At 36.4% G+C, this 10,178-nt stretch overlaps 1 non-coding gene across 1 annotated transcript; it reads left to right on the top strand.

The window, feature by feature from the left end:
* Positions 1–8,323: 8,323 nt before the first annotated feature.
* Positions 8,324–8,405, top strand: TRNAS-CGA. The gene has a single exon. It is a non-coding gene; the product is annotated as a tRNA-Ser (tRNA).
* The last annotated feature ends 1,773 nt before the right edge of the window (positions 8,406–10,178 follow it).

Raw genomic sequence — 10,178 nt, 5'->3', positions numbered from 1 at the left:
TATATATAAAAAAATGGTTCACTTTTATGTTTATAAAAGTGTTGTTGAGTGATCATTAATGTTACATCCCTTCATTTCGAATCAACGAATTATTGTTCCTGTATATTTGAGGCCAAATAAACAACATCGTCCCCTCCTCCCTCCCCTTTTCGACAGCCTCAATTTTTTAAATCTTATTTGATACTTTTGTTTTTTAAATGAATGGGAATGAACTAGGAAACTGAAGACATTTCGACAACTGGGTAAACGAAAGTCATTAATATATTGCGATTTCACATTGTTCCCAGCCTTTGTAGGATTATTTAAACATTTAATGAATTAACAACATTTGTGTTAGAATTCATCGAATGAAATTTGTATGTACAGAAAAAGTATTGAACATCATAAAAGATGGTAACTCCTCCTCCTCATTATTGAAAAAAGAAGAGAAAAAGATCTGGACAAGAAGCTATGAATCAATTTTACTTCATACTCTATTTAAAGACACAACGAAATATTTGTTTCTTATTATTCTCGTTAGACCTCTTTCCTAATCGTCTGCATGCCTCTCTCCCCAAACGTATTTCACGATGTTAACAGAACGATATATACATGTCAGGAATATTAATTATCTTGCACTGTATGGTATACAAATCTATTGAACATCGATGATACACATCAATATTCCATTCCTCACGTTCATGTTTGCATGCCACAGAAAGGGCTGATCAGAAAAAGCTAATCATGGAATTGGAAAATTGTGATGAGAAGTACAAATAGTGCTTAACAAATACAATTGGTAATTGAATTTGTGAGGTAGCCACCTTGCTGCTCAATATTCAAAATTACACACGCGGAGACTCCACCAACTGTATATGTACAGTGAATAACATCTCATGTTTAATTAATACAACTTCATCTAGCTGCACAACGTATCCGCAAAGGTAGCAACATGGATAAATTGGGATCTCAAGTAGAAAGAGGTGGATTGGTGATTATTTGAGCAGAATAATCAAACAATAAAACTGAGACGGTACTTCGACGACACCCTAAGCTTGCCAATAGAAAATGTACATATATACTCGGGGATATTTATGCATCTCAGTCGTGTAACTCTCGCTTTTCTTGTTCCCATGTGTACAAGTATTTAGTTTGCTAGAGGCTTGTTTGATTTAGAATCGTTCATCGTGAAAATATGTGGAAAACGAAGCGAAGAATATAGAAAAACGGAGGAAACAAGAACCATGATCAGGAGAAAATACTGGAAAGTACACGTTAAAATAAAACGGAAAATTAATAAGGTGACAAAGTAGATAGATGACTATTAATAATGATAAATGAATAAATGATAATGATGATGATGATGATGATGATGCAGATAATAATAACAATAGTAATATAAAAATGATCATAATACTAATAACAATAATAATAATAAAATGCTAAAACAAAGCCCGCTGATAGTTTGATAATAATCAAGAATAGCATTAATTGTTATAACCGGGTATATCGGCAGCGTATGAACACGACTTGTTTAAATGGAAATGTTCACTGGCCAGAAGAATTATTTTAACACTTCCTTCCAATAATTTATAATCTATAAGAACTTACATTTTTGTCCATTAAAAACAAATCTGTTTAATTCGAATTAATCCGTAAGAATGAAATACATCAAGCCGATTTATATCTTCGAATCGGAAAATTATGAACAAGACTAAATTGTTTAGCCTTCGTCACTATATCTTTAATACCTGCCATTTACAAGTATTTTATGAACAATTTCATCATGTGCCATTCATGCACATCTCATTCGAATCGATTGAAATCAATTGGAGGAGAGGGCCATAATTATTACTTAAATGTCACCCTAAATTGTCATGTTTGTCGCGCGTGCATGGATGGTAATTACTTAGCATTCATATGGAAGTCTTCTTAATTATGTGGGTTATTCGGTAAATTGGCAACATTAGCGGTAATAACAGCAAAATGGCAAGTGTCTGAAACGAACAAGTTTCTGTTTATTACTCGGCAAACTGCACTGTTCCTCTTTAATAATTTCACTGTTTTTCATAACGAAGAATAAAGTAGATGGGTGAAGATTGGCATAATATTGGCATAGTTTTTTTTTTATTATAAAAGAGCGTAAGACTGTTATGCCTGACGCTAGACTGCGTCAGCGACCAACCCAGTTATTGACGCTCCATGTACGAGTGAAATGGTACAAGAATTTAATACAAAATGTAAGTGCAAATGTCGCTTTAAATTGTACGCACTAATTATTGCCCTAACATGCTTTATAAGCGCTGTTAATGACGCAATCGAAATGACGCAACATGCAGTGTACAAAAATGCTGTGATGTTGCCAAATCCGAAGGGTTTTGTACAACTTAGAGAAATTATATTGGAATCCTTTCGTTAAATTGATGATCAGTTTTGCCAACTTGTGACATTTTGAGGTCACACGCGAAATCATTAACTAATTATCAGGCCACCCATATCGTCAGGAAAGTGAGGAAACGAACAATTTTTGATACTTTGCTAAAAAAATTATCCAATTATGTTGGAAGTGACGAACATTACAACAGTTTTTGATTCAACTTGAAACAGGTATTTGGATTAGGTTGTAACAGAAGAAATTGCTTCTGGAATCATCAATACTTTTGAAGCGTACCATTAATTTCTGTGATTTTATTAATAATTCTTTTGTTGGATTTCCAAAAGAAAGAAAGAATATCAGGAACGAAAAATACGTCTTAATATCCTTGGGGAAAAACAACAACTCTTTAAGAATGTTTTCGACCGTCTGTAATTGTAATCGCTTGCTTTATTGATGAATCCATTCAACACAATTATGACCCTGATAAAAACAATTTATATTTATTCCATTCATAGACTCATAGCAAAAGAGGTATGCAAGCCACATACCAACAACACGTTATCGTAAGCTGGTTTTAGCGCGCGTTAAATGTCCTGACATTTTGGTAAGTTCTATTTAATGCACTGACATTTGCGTTGGCGAATGCTGTAATACGGTATTCAGACAGACGCAAAGTGAATGTGATAAACTCAATTTGGGCCAACTTCAAACACGCACAGAACTTTGGGGGTGACGGAGGAATAGGCCTACAGAGAACGTATTTTAATATAATCAACTGCGGAAAGGAATTGGAAATTGATGACCAATTTAGTGATAGAATTCTCAGCATAGTTAAAATGTAAAATTGCAAAAGCACTGAAAATTTATTCAATAATAATATACATCATCTAGACTTATAAACTCATCGCTTTATACTTCTTGCGAACTTACACTGAAGTTAGCAGAGAATGATTGTAATCTTCAAACCACTTTCTCTATTCGAATTGGCAACTTAGGCTAAAAAATGGAGTATAAAGAAGGAGTATACACAGCAACAAAGTGTGAGACTCGCAGGCAATCGCAGGCAATCGCAGGCAATCGCAGTCACTGTGTTAACCAAATAATTTTCATTTGTTCAGGAACATCATCAAGAAATTAAATATTGATGACTGAAATTTCATGTGAGAACATTTCAGTAGAATTGACAGTGGCACATAATTCGCATAGCAAGAGAGAGGGAAGGAGAGAGAGGGAGAGAGGGGGAGAGAGGGGGAGGGGAGGGAGAGAATGACGATGGATAGAACCCCTTCTCACTTCCTCTGTTTGCTCGATGGCCCCATTTTCATGATTATCTCATATTTCACGCACAGAATATTTCCGCCCCCATGAAATTGATGCCCCTCAGTGGCTAGGCCCACGTTATGCCACTAGTTATGCAATGGGGTGCTTCTTTTCTTTTTTCTTTTCTTTTAATTAATTTGTACAGACAAGAAGGAGGTGAGGTTGAGGCCTTGGGTTGTTGCGCCTCTTATATTCGTTACTAATCCAAAAATGAATATGTACCTCTTCTTTTCTTTTTTGGTGTGGTTGTTTTAGTTGAAAATTCAATTCAATTGAACCAAAATGGGGTTCCAAACGGAACGGAACGGATGAATAATTTTTTTTTTATGAGGCACTGTAGCCTTTAGTCCAACAACTGTCTTCCTAATTTCGAGGTGGATGAACTTTGTGACTGGGATTAATGTGTATCTCTGACCCGTATAAGCTCGCAGCCTTATCTTCGAGGGTAATAACGAATTTTGACAGACTATATGCAAAGCAATATCACAATCATCCATCCGGCACACACCAGCTAGTCTAGGTTCAAAGATATGAGATTCTTCTTTCTTTTTGTAGGTTATGGTGATTCCTCATACTAGTAGTTCATTGCAGGGTAAACACGGATAATGAATATGATAGCTTATATTGGGAACGGATGATACAATTTCTATAAGACTACACGACGGATCAACCAAAAAAATGATTTAAATATTATCGAAGGTGTCACTATAATATGTTCGAAATAGAAGAGGCGGACTACGTTTGCTGACAAGTTAGCTGAAAAATAGGCAGCAAGCAAGATGAATAAGTAATTAGTTAAAGTGAAATCAAATGAAAAGCTCATGAATGGTAATTGCCAACAGCATTATAACAATTCCTAATCTGTTAACAAAAAATATTAGTCGTGATGTGCGACCACCCAAACATGCGAAACTCAAGATTACTAAGACGTCACTAGAAACCCTTTCTAGTGAGCCTTTCTCATCACTCTGCAAAGTTCTCCGACTGATACTTAGAAGTGATTGATTAAAGGTAATACAAAGTTTTGGGAAATTTTGATGCCCCTGTGGATGTATTATAAGCACCCACAAAATTAACCTCTAAAACACTTCTGTTTTCGAGAAAAATTGAATATAAAAATTTACCGGTGCTCCCGGTAAATTTTGATAAATTTCAAATAGCGCCTACGGCCGTACAATGGTAGCTGCGACCATGAAAATCTCAGAATATGTAGTTGTGATATATAATTTCCAAACGGGAATAGCTAATTGGTCAATTTTAGTCAAGAAACATTGTTTCATAGCTAAATTGATATCTTGACGTTGAGAGGGAGCTATACAACATAAAGAGATTTCAACCGGGACAACGATCAATGAATATTGTAGGAACGCATATGCTTCCAATATGTTAATTTGAACCAAATTCATGACCCCATACCAAAACTTTGTAATACCTTTAATACGAAATCACAACAATGCTTCATAACTACCAACTTTCCAAAACTCGAGGTCATTCTTCTCATAATGCCTTTACAGACATACAATATATTAAAAACCAACATACTAACGAAAAAGGTACACAATAATGTTCAACATAATGTTTCGTCCGCCTTTCAATATAGGAAGCTTCTCAATAACGTCATGTTGACTAAAATTGTTTGGCTTCTCCTTTGTATAACACATTGTCTCTCTTCCGGATTAGGAAACTTTACAACAGCACCCTTCTAAAGCCTGTTTTTACATTTCAAATAATTCAGTCCTTTTGAGATTTGAAGCAATTTATTATCAGGTCCTTAGAATCACTGGAAGTGAAAATCTTGTTTACGTGTGAGTCGGAAGAAATGCTACTTTAAAGGATATAATCATACACATTTATTTTACAACCGCAATATCACGCCTCAAAAGAAGGAAAAACATTTTTACGTAGAACTTAGGAAGTGGGAGAAAGGGGGAGACAGAAAGAGCGAGCGAGAGAGAGAGAGAGAGAGAGAGAGAGAGAGAGAGAGAGAGGGGGGGGGGGGGCTTCTAATTCAGTGCAATATAAAGATACACAAAACATCCATCGCATCTTTACTCTACTAAGTTTTGGTTCTGTCTTGTTACTTTTGATATTGACTACTGCTAAATGAAGTTTCCTGCGTGATGATGGTGTAGTGCTGGTGGTATCCAGAGAGAGAGAGGGGAGAGGGGGAGAGGGGGAGAGGGGGAGAGGGGGAAGGGGAGGGGAGAGGGGGAGGGGGCGGGAAGAGGGGGAAGGGGAGGGGAGAGGGGAGAGGGGCGGGGAAGAGGGGGGGGGGTCTAAAAAGAAAGAGGATGGGGGATACCCAGAGAGAGAGAGAGAGAGACGGGAGAGGGGGGGGGGGGGGGGGTTGCGCGGGGCATGAAGTGGGAGCGGTCAGAAGGAGTGGACGTATAACGGTTGAATGCTTTCTATTGCCTAACAAATTCGTCTTATTTTAGGACACTGGCTCGACTATGCAACTTTTGTACGTAATAATATTGAACATTCACGCAAGTCTCCTTACTTTTAAATTTCGGTAAAATGGTAGAAAACAGAAAAGAGTTTAATTTGCCAGGTGATGATAATCGACCTACAGTACTCATGAAGAAAGGTAATTTCAAAGATACGTAGTATAATGTGTAGGAAAAGCGATAAAGACCTATACAAGGCAAACGGTTCGGCAGAGTAACACTATCCTTGAAGTTAACCTAGCTAGGCTCAACGTGGTAAGAGTGCGGTTTGTTCCATCTCCAATCGATATTATCAGGTAAAAAAACAGAAAGCAAGCCTGCGCCATCCTACTTTTCAATTAGGAGGAAGAGAAAGGACAGACAATTCAACAAATTACCACTCACCGATTGACGGGCTCAACGCAAGGACGTGGACAACCAAAGCAGACAACCGAAAGATCGCCATGACTATATTCTCCATGGTCCAATCCAACCTCATGACGCCGCTAGAAAAATGTCCGCAAATGTTGACGATATTCCGAAAGAGATAATCAAAATTAATGTTCCCATGGGCTCAAGTATGAAGGGTATTGTCCACACCAAGTTGCTCTTCTCGATGAAGAATGGGGTTGTATGTTTAATTGGTAAATCGACACGGCTATGCACAGTGAGTGACAGGGTGCGAATGCTGCGACGCTGCTTGTGCCAGCAATTTGATCCCGGCGGCTTGACTCGCGCGTTGTCTGTCGTCTGTTTCGGGAGTTTCGTAGCGTAGCAGACGTATTTTGAGAGAGTTACCAGTGTGATGGCGCTATACTATAAGACAAAACTATTTGATAAAGCCGCTGTTAGTTACTTTTAAAATGCAAACTTTGTCATCCCGCCGACATATATTATTGAGCTCACTGGTAAAAGTAGGAGTTCGAGATATTTGGATATTAAATTTTATAGGTGTTGACAAATTTGTAAAGAGACTTGAAGATGAAGTTGAACAACGGGCGATAAAGGGAGAGGAATCAAAACCCATAGCCAGTGAGAAGACTGAAGGAAAGAAATATTAATTAAATAAAAACAGGGGAGATAAGTTCGGGAATTATGACCGTTTTGTTGAATGCCGTTAATATTATTATAGGTCCATATAGCCTGTGATTTTTTTTTAAAAAAGGGAGGAAATAAAATAAAAGTAATTTACGATTAACTTTGCCGCTAAATTCCTATGCTATAATACTGATCAGGGAACACAGAATTACCCTGGCAATTAGATGTTAGCACGTCTAGACACGTCACGTGTGACAAAAAGTAACTTACAGGAATAGGAAACGAGGATCCGGCATCTAAACTCTAGCCGTATAGGCCTAAGCTACCGCGGCTCCTGCCTCACATGTCCTAGCCTCTTTTTATTAAATGTTCATAGTTAAATAAATACATAAATAGACCTACAGCTAGCTAGGCCAGGTGACCTGTCCCGAAATATTTGTGTTACTGTGCCATTGAATTCGACCCCGGACCATCAAAAGGCTTGCGAGTCTGACCATAGCTGTCGGGTTTAGCCGAGTCAGAGCCCCCCCCCCCCCCACCAAAAAAAAAGAGAGCTTATATATAAGGATCTCTTTCACCCCATATATGCACCATATCCTGTCAGTATAGTGGTAGTAGGAAAGTAGAATGAGAGGACATGAAAAGACACACACAAATTGAGGATGGCCGGATGTCCGAGATGCCCCCTAAATATTGGAATTTATTCCACCCCTCATATGACCATTTAAAAAAAAATTAATTTTATTTTTTTTATTTTTTTTTTTTTTGGGGGGGGGGGGGTAGGGGGGGGGGGGGGGGGTTGGTAGTTGCAAAATAATGGGAATGGCTGAATGCAACCCCTACACCGTCGCCTGCCTTTTTTTTTTGCAGGATAGGCCAAGAACAAAATTTCCATTTCTTTTTCCCCACTTGCAAGCAGGCTACGCAAAAGATGTGAATCTAATTGGCGTAGAGGGCGCTGTGGATATTTTATGTTTCGTCATAAAAGTGGGTATGTGTATTGTATTTACAGCAAGTAGTGTCAAAATTTTTGGATTTTGTTCATATTATCATGAATAAATGGTATTATTTTAACAGTTGTTTTCGTTAAACGCATTATTACATCCAATTTGACTCTCTTGAATGCTTTTCATACCGTCAATTTTTCTATATCTTGTTAAAGCTCACATTTGGCGGGAAAGTCACGGTGGCCGAGTGGTTAAGGCGTTGGACTCGAAATCCAATGGGGTTTCCCCGCACAGGTTCGAATCCTGTCCGTGACGTGACATTTTTTGTTTTTTTGCACATTTTATTCGCTGACAGTACTGGAATAAATTCATGATTAGGTTTATTTTTACATATTTCTGAATTAAAATGAGAATCATTACTTCATAATTATATCGAACCGAACCTAGCTATTCATCTTTATTTTCCTCTTCTTCCTCCTCCTCCTTTTTCTTCTCCTCCTTCTTTTTCTGCTTGTACTTATATTATCAGTTTAATGCTGTTATTATTATCATCATCATTTATTTTCTTCATATCTGTATCCAAACACAAAGAATATATATATATCAGATAATTATGTTTCTCTAATGTGCACTCATAATATACGCTCTTATTACAAGTGGTAAATTTAATTGTACCAACAAAATTGTGATTGATTTTGCGATTTTTTTCTATTTTTATTTTTTCAAGGAACTAGTGATTAATATCAAACCACTATCATTTTCGTTCTGAAATATAAAATTGTACACTTTCAATTTTAATTTCTATCTCTCATCCACTTCTCTATCTGTCTTTTCTTGAAAATATTTTGTATTAATCACATAACTGATTTTCAGATCAAGATAATTCGTTTACAACGTGGGTTACTCTCTCTTCCTCTCTCCCATTCTCTCTCTGGGCAATGCAGTGTAAAAAAGAAGAACATTCGAGTGTTTGAACCGGTAATAAACTTATACTAAAATATCGGAACATTTCTTGGTAATATTATCAATATATCATCGGTGTTTCTTTTTCCAGTGCGTTCAAGAAGAAAAGAATATTCGGAATTGTTATTAACATTCATATTCCAAACATCTTGGACTATAGGTCCGCTTCTGGATTTCAGAGCCTTTTATAACCCACAGTAACGAAATATTTTAAACTTTCAGTACATATTAAGTATATACTTTCTCATTTCTCTACTTCTCTGCACCTTGAATCTTTCACGTTCACTCTCATTTCTTCTTGTTTTTTCTTAGTAAACGAATTTACAACCCAGTAATTATCATGCTTTGTAATATCTTGCATGCGAAATATTACTATCAAATTTGGCTAAACCGCTAACTGTATGTCTAGAAAAAAGGCTAGGGTAAAACAAATGTGTCTTTGAAGCAATATGTTGATTTCATTTTTTTACTCATTATTTATTTACATCATAAATAGGCTAATGTCGAGTTTCATCAAACATGTCATTATATTATGTTTTCATTGAAGTAAAATATGCAAAATAATTATACATTACACTATATGCGCTTGTCAAGTTGGTCATCAATATTAAAATAATATACAATCATTACTTTTACACTGGTTTACTGTAGCCTTGCCATTTGATTTCATCAGTAATAGTATAAAGACAAACAATTATAAGTTGGAAACCATTATGCTAATTTGCATTTGGCAATATTAAATTTCAAAACAAAACTTTTGTTAAAATCATATCATACATTAGCGATTGTAGATACACAAAAGGTTCATGTATTTGAAACACACCTCAAAAAATAATTGTTCACTTGCCCAATTCGGAAATCATTTGATCTTGCTTACCCGACAGACAAGCAAAAAACGTCAGGATATTCAAAGTATTTACAATCCAAATTTTACTTATACACTGTATATTGCAAACTGCATGCACTGCTCTTGGTCTGACCCTCTTATGCTACCCTGGGAACTGTCTCTATTTCAAAATATTCAAATTTTGTAATAAATAAATCATAAAATTGCATTGTAATACATTTGTTTCCATCCGACTGAGTAATGGTAACGTTTTCCAATCATTATGTTTATACAAAGGT

This window comes from Strongylocentrotus purpuratus, unplaced genomic scaffold (genome assembly GCF_000002235.5).
Source record: "Strongylocentrotus purpuratus isolate Spur 01 unplaced genomic scaffold, Spur_5.0 spur5_scaffold_7, whole genome shotgun sequence".
NCBI lineage: Eukaryota > Metazoa > Echinodermata > Echinoidea > Camarodonta > Strongylocentrotidae > Strongylocentrotus > Strongylocentrotus purpuratus.
This window is presented reverse-complemented; position numbering and strand designations above follow the sequence as displayed.